This window comes from Bactrocera dorsalis, chromosome 2 (genome assembly GCF_023373825.1).
Source record: "Bactrocera dorsalis isolate Fly_Bdor chromosome 2, ASM2337382v1, whole genome shotgun sequence".
Taxonomy (NCBI): Eukaryota; Metazoa; Arthropoda; class Insecta; order Diptera; family Tephritidae; genus Bactrocera; species Bactrocera dorsalis.
Window position 1 is genome coordinate 70,648,114 of NC_064304.1, and position 17,639 is coordinate 70,665,752.

Consider the following 17,639-nt stretch of genomic DNA (forward strand, 5'->3'; position numbering starts at 1 on the left):
CTATATATTGACTACTCAGATTTCGCGTAACCGTACTTGCGAATTCATCCACCTCCGCATTGATGTTATCAGGAGGCTCCTCCTTTTCCAAACATTTTCTTAGAAGTTTATCGGTGGTAGAATCATCGGAAACGTCAATGAGTAATGAAAAAAGAGTTGAAGTTGAGTTCGAACGAGTCGAAGGCTACTGGACCTGGCACTACCCATCCCAGACGGGTGTGTAATGCACATGGTTCGTTATGAGAACCGACAACATGGTCGTTTAATACGAGAGCAGGGCAAATATCTGCGCCAATCAGTACCTGGTATATCGAATGCCGGATCAGCTAAATAAAAATCCCTAAATGATGACTGGTCCTGATGTCTATATTAGTAGAAGAAGTAATAGATGAAATTGAATCAATGATGTAAACTCATTACAAGATGGGCAATTCGTTGCCTTATCAGATGCTACCAATGGATTAAGAATTTTTCCGGAGTTCATAGTCAGATGTGCCTTCACGACACGACTGGATGTGCGTCCGCTTGAAATATGTGTGCCGATGTCGGCAGGTTAGCTTTATCACTTCTTCCCTTTTCGGAATTTCATTTGATTTTAAGCTCATTCCCCACTCGGTTCGAGTAATAATCGGTAGTTTCGGTAGTAGCAGTTGTACGGCTATAACAGCCCACTGTTTTACTGGCACATTCATCACTTCAAGCGCTATGAAGGACTATACGTTATATACACTATTCACAAAATTAAGTAGCGTAACTCGAGATTCTGATGGGTGGGTTGCTAAGTCTAGAAGATGTTGAACATGATGTTCCAAAAGAGGACGGGGATTGTCGTAACGTTGCTTCAGTTCAGCCCAGATTTCTTCATACCCACCTGTGTACAAGCCACCGACTAATGGAACGTTTTCCGCCTTCACATATTGTCTCAATTTTCCCAGTTTATAGGTGTGGTGCAAGTCACTTCTATTATGAACCAGCGTCCCAAACATATCCTTAAAAGCTAACCAATTGGACGGCTATCCGTCAAAGATTGGAATGGAGACGGGATCCAAATGCATGTCTGGTGCATGGCTGCATTCCTGGTTGGGAAGTTCGCTAAGCGCTGACATTTTAATTTGATGCAAATGTTGTTGAAAATCTCCTCCGTTGAAGAGACCCAATCATCATGCTCTGCCATCTCGCCTTCATGTGCGCTGGATACGAGGGCAAAATGGTTGTCCATAAAATGAGAGAAATGTTGTCTGGCACTACCCAAGAGCTGTTCACTTTCAACACAATCTGGATGGTAGTTCTCTGCTTGAACTTGCGTCCAGATGCGCAAAATAGATGTACGCAAGTTTAATGCTGATATAGCATCAGCAATTTAAACGATACACACACGTCCTCACAGGAGGCACCAAAAATGTTTAGGATTGCACTAAACACTCAAATTAGACACGTATGAAGTAAATATTTGCACTGTAATAAAACCACGATTCAACTTCAGTATAAATTTATTTCACCTTATCTCTCATTTACATATTTTTTTATTTTGCTGTAAAATTAATTAGATTAGTAGTTCCTAAGATATGATTTTTGGTCCATAAGTGGGCGACGGCACGCCCATTTTCAATTTTTAAAAAAGCCTGGTTGCAGCTTCCTTCTGCCATTTCTTCCGTAAAATTTAGTGTTTCTGACGTTTTTTGTTAGTGGGTTAACGCACTTTTAGTGATTTTCAACATAACCTTTGTATGGGAGGTGGGCGTGGTTATTATCCGATTTCTTCCATTTTTAAACTGTATATGGAAATGCCTGAAGGAAACAACTTTATAGAGTTTGGTTGACATAGCTATAGTGGTTCTGAGATATGTACAAAAAACTTAGTAGGGGGCGGGGCCACGCCCACTTTTCCAAAAAAATTACGAAATATGTGCCAAATTTCACTTTAATATCTTTATTTATGGCTTAGTTATGACACTTTATAGGTTTCCGGTTTTCGCCATTTTGTGGGCGTGGCAGTGGGCCGATTTTGCCCATCTTCGAGCTTAACCTTCTTATGAAGCCAAGAAATACGTGTACCAAGTTTCATCATGATATCTCAATTTTTACTCAAGTTACAGCTTACACGGACGGACGGACGGGCGGACAGACGGACAGACAGACATCCGGGTTTCAACTCTACTCGTCACCCTGATCACTTTGGTATATATAACCCTATATCTGACTCTTTTAGTTTTAGGACTTACAAACAACCGTTATGTGAACAAAACTATAATACTCTCCTTCGCAACTTTGTTGAGAGAGTATAAAAATAATATGTGAGCGAACTAGCGAAAATAATAATGTTGTTATTGGATACGGGACAATGGTCTGACCAAAGAATAGTATAATCGTATGATGTGCCAAGCTAAAACGCATCACCTGATAATCGTGCTTCTAGTTGCTTTTGTATACTGCACAATGGTCTGACCCAAACAACCGTAGAAATGCCGAAACGAAAATGAGTCACCTGATCATGGTGATGTCAGATAGAACAGCGTGTACTTGGATAATGGCCAAATTACAAAGTATAAATCATGTGAATTAAATGAACTTATATAGAGCTACCAACTTACATATAGTGCAGTGTAAGTAGTACAACAAATAACTTGTGGTGTGGTCAGCGTTCAATTTTAAAAATGTGGTAGGTACGATCCAAAATTATTGTTGTAGATTTTGATACCAACGTTCTTCGTGGTAGGTATTATACATATTCTTACCTATGGAAATTTAATAGTTTAAAATCCAAAATATCCAAATGTGCATACCTGGACACTTATTATATAGAATATATTTTCAACGAAATTACATGTTGACGTACACATCTTTAATTGAATAACTTTTGTTTATAATATGAATAGTTCAAATTACCCGCCTTTTTATTTGAGACTCTGAAACACCTTGCTCTTAAGGCTGGGCAGAACTAAAAATTTTTGCCCTGTTAAGAGGCCAACATCCGCTTGGAAAAAGGAATAACTAGATGGAACATTTGAGTTACTAGTTATTCGAAGCGCTTAGTCTGTACATCACTTCCATCTTCCACCTAAAAATCTAAAACTCGATTTCGTCACGTTAAATCGTAAAAATAAGTAGGCATTTTACGAACTTCTTAACTTTAATGTTCTAATGTTTAATTATAAATATTAAAATCTATATATTTAGGCTAGTATCTATACTAGCCACATTTCTACCATTCAAGCATCTAGATACATACATACATACCGAACGATCGGATCGGAAGCAGGCATAATAGTAAAACAGTTTGCTCTTAATGACGATAATTTCAATTTGGCTTAGGAAGCTCTAAAAGTAAGATATGAAAATGAAAGAATACTGGTCGATAAACAAGTAACGACACTAATGAATTTGCCAAAAATTAAGAAAGAAACAAATGTAGAATTCATCAAACTAGAATCCACTGTTTCAAATTGTTTGTCAATTCTATCGACACTAAATACTCCCATAGACAATTGGGACCCTATTCTGGTAAACATTTGCACCGCCGCATTACCAGAAAAATCTTTACTTTTGTGGAAGCAATCGCTCTCATCACGAAAAAAGTGTCCAACGTGGCAACAAATGAAAGATTTTTTCACCACCCAATATGAAATTGCGGAAAGGGTAGAAGAAAAATAATCAAAACTAAGAACATTAAACACGATCAAATGGAAGCTTAAATAGACCCCAAGTTAGTAACAAAACCAATTTAAACAAAAACTTTCACAAAACGCAATCGTTCACATCTGAACAAAGAAAACATACGTAATGCGAACTATGTACAGGAGGGCATACGAGTAAACTTACATCTTGCGAGAGGTTTAAAAACTTAAAAGTTAACGGACGAAATTATTTTGCCAGGTCAAAAAGACTTTGCACAAATTGTCCGTCACATGCGCATAGATATAAAAATTACAAAAGTAAATTTAATTGATTACATAGTCACAAAAGATACCATTCAGTACTTCATTACAGCAGATATCCTAACTCACCCCAAAGAAGCGCTCATACACAAAGAACCACGGGTTTAATTGCAAAAGCAAACCCTGAAACCCAAAATTCAAAAAATTGCCGAGAGGCGCCATGTTGCTCAAAGGCACAAAAAGCTCAAACGCTGCACAGCCAAACACAAAGTGGACTAGTTACAGAAATAATTACCACCACACCAACTCAAGTTGAGAGAAAATCAAATCAACGCCTTGATTCACAATTAAGGAAATTTCAAGAGATACGGAAACTTCCCCGAATATTAAACAAAACTAAAGGAGATCAGTATTGTGAAGGCTTTTCTAAAGCTACAATTACTCGATCAAATAATGGCCGGTACGTCGTACGACAACCAGTAGAGCCACAATTTTCTAATACCCCACATAAAGGTAGAGAAACCAAAGTCAGAATCAATTTAACAATATTAAAAACTCAAATATATGGTAATTTTCGAACTCGAAGGTTGGCTTTCGCCAATAATGACAAAAAGAAATAAATATCGAACAAACAAACACAAAATCCCAGAGCTATGACGGGCTACTACCTGTCAAATTAGTGCATACGCACATAAATATAATATTACTCATAATAAAATTATCCAAAAGGTCGAATCATATCCGCATCTATATGAGCGCTCCTCACATCGGTGATTAATGGAAATCAGCTATACAAAACATTAATTAATTATGGAGAATTCTCTACTACGAGTCCTAACTCCAGGGCTAAGCAGTGCCCATTCTGGCCACATCTGAGCCAGGCGTGGAGTTACTATCCTTCATAAGCTGAGAATAAATAAAATTCATACAATTACCGATGCCCATCAACACATCAACATTCGTCATACACACATTCGCTGACACACTGCGCCCCGTCGTCATTAACCAGTCCGCTTCGCTACCGCATCTACGAGTATACTTCAATTGCATCGACGTTGATCTTGTCATCAATTTTATATACATTCGTTTGCGACACCAATCCCGCGCGCTGCAGTTAGCACCACATACGATCACGTTTAAATCGATAACCTTCATGGACCTCCGAAATAAATAAAACATTTAGCCTAAAGAAAAATATCGTTTATATAAAGTTAAATATTTTCCAAATAAATTACGTTGTACTTGTACATTACGCAAGCGTGTTACACAAGAAAACGGATATGTTTTATTTCATATGTGCGGGATAACTATTCGATTTAACACAAATCAGTTTAAACATATGTTCATATGCACATAGTGATTACCAACGTAAAAATAAATTTACATACTTGCTTGTATCTATTTGTTTCAATCTTAATCAGACCTGTATTGAAAACTTTTGAATTTGACATGGTATCTTCACGAAATTTGACATGGAATACTGCTTAAGGTAATAACATAATCTCCGACAAAATTGTTCAGATCGGATTACTATAGCACATAGCTTCCATACAAACTGGACACATAGTTACTAAAAGAAATGCACTTATGAAAGGTATATTAGCTTCGGTGCAGCCGAAGTTAACGTTTTTTCTTGTTTTAATTACGCTCAGTTGGAGCGCGGGCCCGTATCATTTGCTACTCTTGCTACGTGGCTAATCCGGCACTGGGCACTTGTGTGTAAGAAATTTTGAAATAGTGGGTGTGGCCACGCCCTCTAATATGTTTAATGTTTATATCTTTTAAACCACTAAAGCTACAACAACCAAATATTATAACCTCTTACCGAGAATGGAAAAATGCAAAACTACTAAAAGCGCAATAACTAATTACCCCAGAGTCATTAAATTTTACCTCCGAGATGGTATGGGAAGGTTTAATGAGAGCTGGTTTGAAAAATGGACAGTAGGCCTGGCACCGCCCGCTTTTTGGTGAAATGCCATATCTCGGAACCCTACCAACCCATTTCGACTAAACTTAGTAAGCATATTTTTTCTAACATTCCACGCCATTCCAATATAACACAATTTAAAATTATATTTGATTCTTATACTTTCAGTATACAAATTAAGAAGTAATTAATATAACAGAATAAAATTTTGCAGTAATAATTATCTTAAAGTAAGGCATCTTTTGAACAAAAATTGTCCAAATCCAATCAAAGTTGTTCCAGAACCTAGGTATCAAATATGTGGACCTCAGTATCTACATATATTTGACTTTTGACCGAATATATCGGCCAATGTAAGAGATTTATAATTGAAATTCTGGGATAATCTTTTTCTGACAATGATATGTCTGTAAGCCAAAAATTGTTCCAATCGAACCTATAGTTCCCTGAGCTCCCATGTACTTAATACAAATGGCGCGAAAGTACTCGTAGTCCTCCTATCAGAAGATGTTATAAATTCTACAATTGACCTCTAATGTCAGTTCTGTTTTGGCATTTGTGTAGTAAACACATGCGAAATACACGTAAATAAACAATGCTACGCTACACTGTTCCAGAACGTGGGTTATTGGTGACTATTTAGCTGGATGGAGTCATGTGTAGGGATGGATGGAGTCACGTGTAGAAGTTCACGCAAGTGAGGAAAGTTCTCTGATTGCCATTCACTTGGGAGTGGCCAGAAACGATTCTTTTACATGTGACTCAAGCAGCTCACGATTTCCGGTCTCTGACCAAGTATCCTCTGGGTAGCCTAAAAACATCCGTTTGAAGGCGAGCTAAAGTGAGAAGGCGAAACCTCCCCTGCATAGGGTTGTGCGCTGGGTTTGGGACCCGCCACGTAAAAAAACACCCCCATTTTGATGACGACCTTGGCAAACGAAATAAGGACTACGAATTGAGAGCATGCACCTGGAATGTCCGGTCCCTTAATTGGGAAGGTGCCACTGCCCAGCTGGTTGATGTCCTCGTAAAAATAAAGGCTGACATCACCGCCGTCCAAGAAATCCGATGGACGGGACAAGGACAGAGACAAGTAGGTCCTTGTGGCATTTACTACAGTGGCCATATAAAAGAGCGCAAGTTTGGTGTTGGATTCGTGGTGGGAGAGAGACTCCGTCGCCGAGTACTATCATTCACTCCAGTAAATAAACGTCTAGCCACAATCCGCATCAAAACGAGGTTCTTCAACATATCGCTGATTTGCGCCCACGCCCCGACGAAAGAGAAGGCCGCTGTGACCAAAGATGCCTTTTATGAGTGCTTGGAGAGCACTTATAAAAGATGCCCCGCCACAATGTCAAAATCGTGCTTGGCGACATTAACGCCAGGGTTGGCAAAGAAGGTATCTTTGGTACTACGTTCGGTAAACTCATCCCCCACGAAGAAACATCCCCAAATAGGTTGAGGCTGGTCGACTTCGCCAGGGCCCAAAATATGGCTATCTGTAGTACTAGATTCCAGCATGAGGGGATTCATCAAGGGACCTGGCTGTCTCCGGATCGAAAAACTACCAACCAGATCGATCATGTTGTGATAGACGGAAGACACGTCTCCAGTGTTTTAGATGTGCGTGCGTTCCGAGGTCCTTACATCGACTCGGACCACTATCTTGTTGCAGCTAAGATTCGAACCCGCCTCTGTGCAGCAAAACAAACACAAGGAAGGTTCGACGTCGAGAAGCTGCAATCACAACAGACAACCGAACGATTTTCTACTCGGCTTGCACTCCTGCTCTCTGAGAGCACTCGTCAACAACTCGGTATAAGGGAACTGCGGGACGGCATTTCAAACTCCTTACGTACAGCTGCAACCGAAACCATTGGTTTTCGGAAAGTGCAAAAGAACAGCCGGTACGACGAAAAGTGCCGTGTCGCAGCGGAGAGAAAACAGGCTGCCTACATCGCAACGTTGCGCTCGACCGCAACACGTGCGGGATGGGAGCAGACGTTCCATTACCCGGCCAAGAAGAAGTTCGAATAGCAATTGCCCGCCTCAAGAACAACAAAGCGGCAGGGGCCGACGGATTGCCGGCCGAGCTATTCAAACACGGCGGCGAAGAACTGATAAGGAGAATGCATCAGCTTTTCGGTAAAATATGGTCGGACGAAAGCATGCCCAACGATTGGAATCCAAGTGTGCTCTGCCCAATCCATAAAAAGGAGACCCAACAATCTGCGCCGACTACCGTGGGATTAGCCTCCTTAACATCGCATATAAGGTTCTATCGAGCGTATTGTTTGAAAGATTAAAGCCCACCGCCAACAAACTGATTGGACCTTATCAGTGTGGCTTTAGACCTGGCAATCAACAACCGACCAGATATTCACCATGCGCCAAATCTTGGAAAAGACCCGTTAAAGAGAATCGACACACACCACCTCTTCGTCGATTTCAGAGCTGCTTTCGACGGCACGAAAAGGAGCTGCTTTTATGCCGCGATGTCTGAATTTGGTATCGCCGCAAAACTAATACGGCTGTGTAAGCTGACGTTGAGCAACACGAAAAGCTCAGTCAGAATCGGGAAGGACCTCTCCGAGCCGTTCGATGCCAAACGAGGTTTCAGACAAGGCGATTCCCTATCCCCCTATTCCCTATAGTTCGTGCTGCAGAACTCAACAGAAAAGGTGCCATTTTCTATAAGAGTGTACAACTGCTGGCGTATGCCGATGATATTGATATCATCGGCCTCAACACCCGCGCCGTTAGTTCTGCTTTCTCCAGACTAGACAAGGAAGCAACGCAAATGGGTCTGGCAGTGAACGAGGGCTAGACGAAATATCTCCTGTTATCAAACAAACAGTAATCGCACTCGCGACTTGGCACTCACGTCACTGTTGACAGTCATAACTTTGAAGTTGTAGATAATTTCGTTTATCTTGGAACCAGTGTAAACAACACCAAAAATGTCAGCTTAAAAATCCAACGCAGGATAACTCTTACCAACAGTTTCTACTTCGGACTAAGTAGGCAATTGAGAAGCAAAGTCCTCTCTCGACAAACAAAAACCAAACTCTATAAGTCACTCATAATTCCCGTCCTGCTATATGGTGCAGAGGCTTGGACGATGTCAACAACGGATGAGTCGACGTTGCGAGTTTTCGAGAGAAAATTTCTGCAAAAGATTTATGGTCCTTTGCGCGTTGGCCACGGCGAATATCGCATTCGATGGAACGATGAGCTGTACGAGATATACAACGACGTTGACATAGTTAAGCGAATTAAAAGACAGCGGCTACGCTGGCTAGGTCATGTTGTCCGGATGGACGAAAACACTCCAGCCCTGAAAGTATTCGACGCAGTACCCGCCGGGGGAAGCAGAGGAAGAGGAAGACCTCCACTCCGTTGGAAGGATCAAGTGGAGAAGGAACTGGCTTCGCTTGGAATATCCAATTGGCGCCACGTTGCGAAAAGAAGAAACGACTGGCGCGCGGTTGTTAACTCGGCTATAATCGCGTAAGCGGTGTCTACGCCAATTAAGAAGATGAAGAAGATTTATTTGACCAATAATCGGTCGGTGTTTTTGGCACAACGTGAATTTCGTCGCAGTTTTCCTGGCCGTCCGGCGCCTACTGGTGAAACACTGCGAGGTTTAGCCGCTCGTCTCGAAGAGACGGGCACAACATGAAATGCTGCCAGGCGTGGCAGACCCCATTGTAGCCGTTCTGCAGAGAATATTGCTGCTTTTGCCGAGAATGTCATGGAAGCGCCGTCGACATCGACCAGACGACGAGCCACGGATATGGGGATCAGTGAATTTTGGTAGAAGATTTGAAGATGTTTCCGTACAAAGTCCAAATCAGCTGTTACCTGCTGACCGCCAATCGCGTCTAACACACGCTCAAGCCATCCTTAATCACCACCAAATGGAAGATGATTTTTTATCAAAAATAATCATCAATGATTAGGCCCATTTCCATCTTAGCGGGTACATAAAAATAAAAATTTACGCTTCTGGGGCACCGAAAATCCGCGTGTAACAGCCATTAGACCCGCTCAAAGTCACTGTATGGTGTGCTGTTTTCGCTGTATCGGACCTTTTTTTCGAAGACGTCGCGGGCATAACGGCTACTGTGAGTGGTGGGCGCTACAGAGTAATGATAAACGGGTTCTTTTTGCCGCAACTTGATGAATTAGGATTGGAAAACATGTGTCACAACCGATATACTGAATGATGCATTTCCGGAGCGCCTAATTTCGCGTTTTGGCAATTTGCATTGGTCAACCAGATGGCCTGATTTGACCGCTCCAGACTTCTTTTTATGTCAACAAGCCTCAGACTCTTGCAGCTCTTAAAGATAATATCCGTCAAGAATGTGAGGACCTATCGCGGGAAGTTCTACCCAAAGTGATGTAAAATGCAATAAAAAGGGCTCAAATGACAATCAACTGTGGCGGCGGCCATTTACATGATATCATATTCTCGATTTGATGTAAAAAAATTTAAAAGACCAAATAAAAATAATCCACAAACAGAACCAAAGTTTTTTATTTAAAAAAAAATTACAGCCAAAAAACATGGGGAGGTTATTTTTATATAAAGTATAAATATTTGCAATCCTCCAGGTGACTTATGTTGGATATATGAGCCAATACTTGAGTTATCTGAATGAAATTAGAAGAGCGCGTTTTTTCATGACGGTCTATTTTTGTACCTAAAATGGATAAACTTGATCGAGAACTTGACCTAGCTCTCCTATAAACATTGCCAGGATTCGAACATAGGGGTGAATTTGCTCCATTTGATGGTACATATGTGAGGACTTTAATGATAATAGTTAATGGATAATATCGGGTCGACACTAACCCAACTCCTCTACACTACACATAATGAGATTCGTTTTTCTAACAAATCTTATGTCTAGTTTGTCGGCCAGTGTATGCGTTATATAGAGTACATATGTATATGTATATATAATATTGCAAACCCATAGTCGGGCTCCGTAGGCTCAAACTGGCTTTAGAACTTGTTTGTATACTAACAGTTTGTTTTGAATTGATATGAAGCTCACCTCTTTTTGTTGACATGCTCTTTCTAACGTAGCTTAGCATCTACTCTGATACCTAGGTACTTAGCACTGTTATGATGTGGTATAGCTATTTATATAGAGTTATCTCAATAAAATTATAAGAGCGTGTTTTTTCATGACGGTGTATTTCGATCGAGAACTAAACATTACGAGAATTCTCGAACATCCGGCTGAATTTGCTCCATATGTTTGTACATATGTGAGAACTTTAATGATAATAGCACTGTGATAGTCAAAAAAAAAAGACAAGACCAAATTCGACGGTTTCACTCTATTTCGGGTCCTACGAATCGAACTGCATCATTACTTTTTTGAGTTACAATCATGGTTTCATACAAAAATTTTTGTTGAAGTTTTTCATCAAAGTGGTCCATTGTAAGAGAAAGGCACATTTTTCTTCGGTCTCTAACTTTTTAATGTTGACTTTTTTGGTAAACTTTCTTTGGCAAAGCTTCTCAGAATAAATCCGTCTTTAAGTTCTTAGATGACTGTAAACCCCAAATCAATGATTTTTGTGTCCTTATAGTCAATATGTCGAAAAAACTGAAATTTAATCCATTTTTTTTAATGATATTTTAATTTACCCTTTGATACTTATACATTAAGTGACATCTTGTACGAGTAATAGTAAGAAACCATTAGAAAAAGAATTTAACAAAATTTGTATTTTTTAAAAAAGCTACACTAACTATGTTTGTGTGCTGTTTTATTTTTTTGTATCTTATAAGTGTTATCAATAAGTATCATAAATTTGTACACAATATTTAAATTAAATTTAATAAGACTCATCTATCAATGTCCAACACAAATCAGCAATCAACGAGTCAAGCTTTTAACCACTGCACTGATAAGAAATAACAACAAGTAACGTTTGAAAGAAACGTTAAATGCTTGCCTAAGAGTCAAACTTTAAGCATAGATTGCAGTAGTTAATTTGACTTTGACTTCGCGGAAAGAACATTGTTTTAGTGCCTTGTATATTAAGAAAATAAATTAAAATGAATAAGTGTCCAATTGGCCTATCGCTGTTCTGCTACGTATTTGGAAAATTTGCAAGCCCTCGGAGTAGACGCAAAATATCTTCGGGAACTGTCGGCATCTACGAGGAATATTTCGATTTGCCCGTTATAAGAGACGTAGATTGGGTGCCAAATACCATTTGCACGCAATGCAACAACAACCTGCATAACTGGTCAAAAAGACTGTGCCTAAAAATGGGGTTCGGCATCCCAATGATTTGGATAGATCCACAAGGGCATCATACTGGTAACTGCTACGCGTGCAAGAACAAATTTGCAAGACTCAACAAAAAAAAACACAGTTTACAAAAGTGTTCAATCTGCACAGCTACCAGTATCTCACTCAGAAAATGTTCCGATAACAAGATGTCCAAGTCCAACTGACAGATATATTTCGCCAACATTTTCCACCGAGCCTACAGATCTACTCTCAATGTATAACCCAACCGAAGTTGAAAGCCCATGTCGTCACTTGGAGATTTCCCAAGCCCGTTTAAATACGGTGGTACGACAGCTGAAATTATCGCAAAGTCAATGGATACCGCAAAAAACGGGAGGAGCTTTTAGATTTCTTTGAGGTTAATGGCGACAATACTTTTTCGTATTGTAAAAATATTCCTGGTCTTATGCAATACATGAACTGTGAGTACAAACCAGAGCAATGGCGCTTGTTTATTGACTCGTCGAAAAATAGTTTAAAAGCAGTATTGCTGTATGTGGATAACACAAAAAATCCGGTTCCAATCGCCATAAGCTCCAACACAAAGGAAACATACGAAGCAATGAAATTAATTTTGGACAGAGTTCAGTATCAGCAGCATCAATGGAAGATATGTGCGGATTTAAAAGTTATCGCCTCGCTTACTGGTTTGCAGACAGGATACACAAAAAATACGAGTATGTGCTTCATTTGTCATTGGGACACAAGGTACCGCGGAAACTAATATAGAATACGTGATTGGAATATAGAATACGTGATTGGAAGCTTCGCACAGAATTTCATTTAAATGTGGCAAATGTTATCCATATTCCGCTGATACCAGCTAATAACATTTTGCTACCACCACTGCACATAAAATTGGGAATTGGCAAAAATTTTATAAAAGCAAAAAATCGAGATGCCGAAGCTTTTAAATGTTTGACAGAAATATTTCCAAGACTAAGTGTTGCGAAAATAAAAGAAGGTATTTTAAGTCATTTAATAGAACGAATGTTATGTTTATACATTATTTTCAGGTGTTTTCAATGGCCCCAAAATAAGAAAACTTATGAAGAACGCAAAATTCGGAGACCTTGTAAGGCCAAATGAAAAAAATGCCTGGAACTCCGTTATGACCGTTATAAACCATTGCTTAGGAGTTCACCGGTCTGAAGATTGGAAAAAATATGTGGATGACATGGTAGACGCTTTTGAAGAAATAGGTGTGAATATGTCCTTAAAAATTCATTTCCTTCACCATCACAAGGACCATTTTGAGCAGCAAGTTCCGACTGAATCCGATGATCATGGAGAAAGATTTCACCAAGTCGCCGCCCCACTTGAGCATTGGTACAGCGGCAAAAAGCTTGACTCGTTACTTGCTGATTTGTGTTGGACATTGATAAATGAGTCTTATTAAATTTAATTTAAATATTGTGTACAAATTTATGATACTTATTGATAACACTTATAAGATTCAAAAAAAAAATAAAACAGCACACAAACATAGTTAAAAATACAAATTTTGTTAAGTTTTTTTTCTAATGGTTAGTTTGCTCAGAACTTTGTCTTTGGTTAAGTTTCTTACTATTACAAGATGTCACTTAATGTATAAATATCAAAGGGTAAATTAAAATATTGACAAAACGTGAGGGAAAAAACATTAAAAAAAAGGATTAAATTTCAGTTTTTTCGACAATTGGCTATAAGGACACAAAAAACATTGATTTTGGGGTTTACAGTCATCTAAGAACTTAAAGACGTATTTATTCTGAGAAGCTTTGCCAAAGAAAGTTTACCAAAAAAGTCAACATTAAAAAAGTTAGAGACCGAAGAAAAATGTGCCTTTCTCTTACAATGGGCCACTTTGATGAAAAACTTCAACAAAAATTTTTGTATGAAACCATGATTGTAACTCAAAAAAGTAATGATGCAGTTCGATTCGTAGGACCTGAAATAGGGGGAAACCGCCGAATTGGGTCTTGTCTTTTTTTTTTTTTTTTTGAAAAAAGCTATCACAGTGTAGTTAATGTCGACAGTATCCATCGATACTAACACAATGGCCAGTGTATGAGTTATATAGAGTACATATGTGATTATTTAGAACTTAGATTTCGATCCTTTGGTTGACGTTTTACATCTCAAGCTATTTCTCTGGTTTTAATTCTTGCAAGTTGCGAGAGTATAAAATGTTCGGATGCATCCGAAATATATATATTGTATATATATATAAATATATATAAAGTCGAATATCTCGAGAAGTATTAATGATAGCGTTTTTGACCTTGGACCTTTTTTATAGAAAATAAAATTTCCTACAAGTTTGTCACATACATTTTTTCTGTAGCTCTTGTCATTTACGAGATATATACAAAAAAATGCGAATTTCGTTGAAAAGTCAGGTTTAGAGCCCCGTACTACCTCGTCGGGGTGAGTTACGACTTTGTAGCACTGAGCACTTTTGTAGAGTGAAGATTTTTGAGAAATACGCGTCTAAAGTCAGAGCGATGCCATAAAATACCTCTGATCTGTATGAATTTAAAGATTGAAAACCACGATTGTAGTCTATGGAAAATTTTTACACGCCTTGGTCCAGTTCTAAATGTTAATATTAAGGGCTAACATATTCAGAGAATTTTTTTAGGGTATTTCCAAGGAAATTTCATAACGGGATTGAAAAAAATTCATAGTTCAAAAAAAATAAACATCCTAATATATATAAATACAAACAAGAAATTCATGAATTTAACAAAAAAAAAAAATTTCATAATACAAATACCATATGAGCAATGTAGTATTTTTTGCTGGTAACAATACTATGACGTTTCACTGTGGTATTTCTATAAACACAGCTAAAAAAAAAGGTAACAAGCTTTCCTAACAGCTTTTACACAAAGCTCTTCGAATTATTCCGTCAAAAAGACTTAACAAATTAATAAATATGAAATGCAAAACAAAACATTTTCAAAATTTTTTTTTCCGGAAAAGCAAGAAATCTCTTATTTTATGTCATGCTTTTAGGGAGCGTTTAATCAAATCGTTTTTTAGGATGAAAATAAGTTAACTTTAGAGTATTTTAAATAATTGCACTTATTTTCTCAATAACACACAACTACATATTTATTGTTTACAATTTTTTTTGAAATATTTAATGCCTATAAAACAAAGCTAGTATTTAAGTTGATTACATTTCCATGTGTGTCATCAACGTAGTGAACAGAATACCATGATACTTTTACTATGGTATTGTTACTACATACATGTCTGTCACGGGTATAAGAGGAACTCTGTCAAACTTTGAATCCAACACAAAAAATTAGTTTAAAAATTTACATTGAGACATTGATAATATGGAACGAATGCAAAATGGCCCCCAAGAGGTCATTGGAGCACCGGACAGGACATTAAAATATTTGTGTGACAGCCAAAACATTTTTGGTTGAGCCATGATTCTGTTGTCAGATGACTTTCTCCAGACTCTTCCAGTTTTTCATCAATTAGCTATTGCTGACGTACGAAACGCGAGCCTTAAATGATATACTTTGTGATGGCTTGCAAAGAAAATCCAATTAACGACTAAAAAGCAATATTTTTTGCAACAAGATCAAAATGCTATTATTTTTTGAAATGTGGGTGACACCTCCACCGGGTTAACACCATATCCATCAGATTGATGTCAAGTGGTAACGTTAAATTTCACATTCGATGGAACGATGTTATAGGACGACATTGGTATAGTTAAGCGAATTAAGAGACAGCGGCTACCCTGGCTAGGTCATGTCGTCCAAATGGATGAGAACACTCCAGCTCTATAAGTATTTGATGAAAAAACAGAGGAAGACCTCCACTCCGTTGTTGATGCATTTGGTATCTCGAAATGGCGAAGAGAAGAAATGATTGACACGCAGTTGTTAACTTAGTTATAACCGCGTAAGTGGTAGTTTACGCCAGAAAAGAAGAAGAAAAAGTTTATATCTGCAAGAACATGGTTTAAAGAAAATTTTTAATAAACTGGAAAATAACAGGGTTGGAAAATACATTTAGATAAATGCAATTTTTGCTGCATGTGAAAGACTGGGATGGGATAGATACCGAGAGTTGAAAAGGGCAGCGAGGCGCATTTGCAGACAGTAAAAGAAAGAGACCGAAATGCGTGAGTTCGAAGAGCTTGATAAGCTGGCCGACAGAGGTAATGCTCAAAAATTCTACGAAAAAATGCGGCAGCTTACAGAAGGTTTCAAGACCGGAGCATACTCATGTAGAACCCACCAAGGTGATCTAGTCACCGATGCCCAGAGCCGATGCCCAGAGCATACTTAAATTTTGAACACTTCTCCAGCCTGCTGAATGGCAGTGAACACACAACGCTAGGAGAAGACGAACCCGATTCCCCAATCGATGACGATGAAGCAGACGTTCCATTGCCCGACCAAGAAGAAGTTCGAATAGCAATTAATTAAATTGAAGAACAACAAAGCGGCGGGGCGGATGGATTGCCAGCCGAGCTATTCAAACACGGCGGCGAAGAACTGATAAGGAGCATGCAACAGCTTCTTTGTAAAATATGGTCGAACGAAAGCATGCCCAACTATTGGAATTTAAGTGTGCTATGCCCAATCCATAAAAAAGGAGACCCCACAATCTGCGCCAACTACCGTGGGATTAGCCTCCTCAATATCACATATAAGGTTCTATCGAGCGTATTGGGTGAAAGATTAAAGCCCACCGTCAACAAACTGATTGGACCTTATCAGTGTGGCTTTAGACCTGGTAAATCAACAACTGACCAGATATTCACCATGCGCCAAATCTTGGAAAAGACCCGTGGAAGGAGAATTGACACACACCACCTCTTCGTCGATTTCAAAGCTGCTATCGACAGTACGAAAAGGAGCTGCCTTTATGTCGCAATGTCTGAATTTGGTATCCCCGCAAAACTATTACGGCTGTGTAAACTGACGTTGAGCGGGACCAAAAGCTCTGTCAGGATCGGGAAGGACCACTCCGAGCCGTTCGATACCAAATAAGGTTTCAGACAAGGCGACTCCCTATAGTGCGATTTCTACAAACTGCTGCTGGAGAAAATAGTTCGAGCTGCAGAACTTAATCGAGCAGGTACATTCTTTTATAAGAGTGTATAGCTGCTGGCGTATGCCGATGATATTGATATCATCGGTCTCAACACCCGCGCCGTTAGTTCTGCTTTCTTTCTTTTAATTCGCTGAACTATGTCAATGTCGTCGTATACCTCATACAGCTCATCGTTCCATCGAATGCGATATTCGTCGTGGCCAACGCGCAAAGAACAATATCTTTCGCAGAATCTTTCTGCCAAAAACTCGTAACGTCGACTTATCATATGTTGTCATCGTCGATGCCTCTGCACCATATAGCAGGACGGGAATAATGAGTGACTTATAGAGTTTTGTTTTTGTTCGTCGAGAGTGGACTTTGGCGAAATAAACATTTTTACGCAAGTGGTGATGATTTTACTGAAAAGATCGATTTTTGTGTGTCTAAAAATTCATT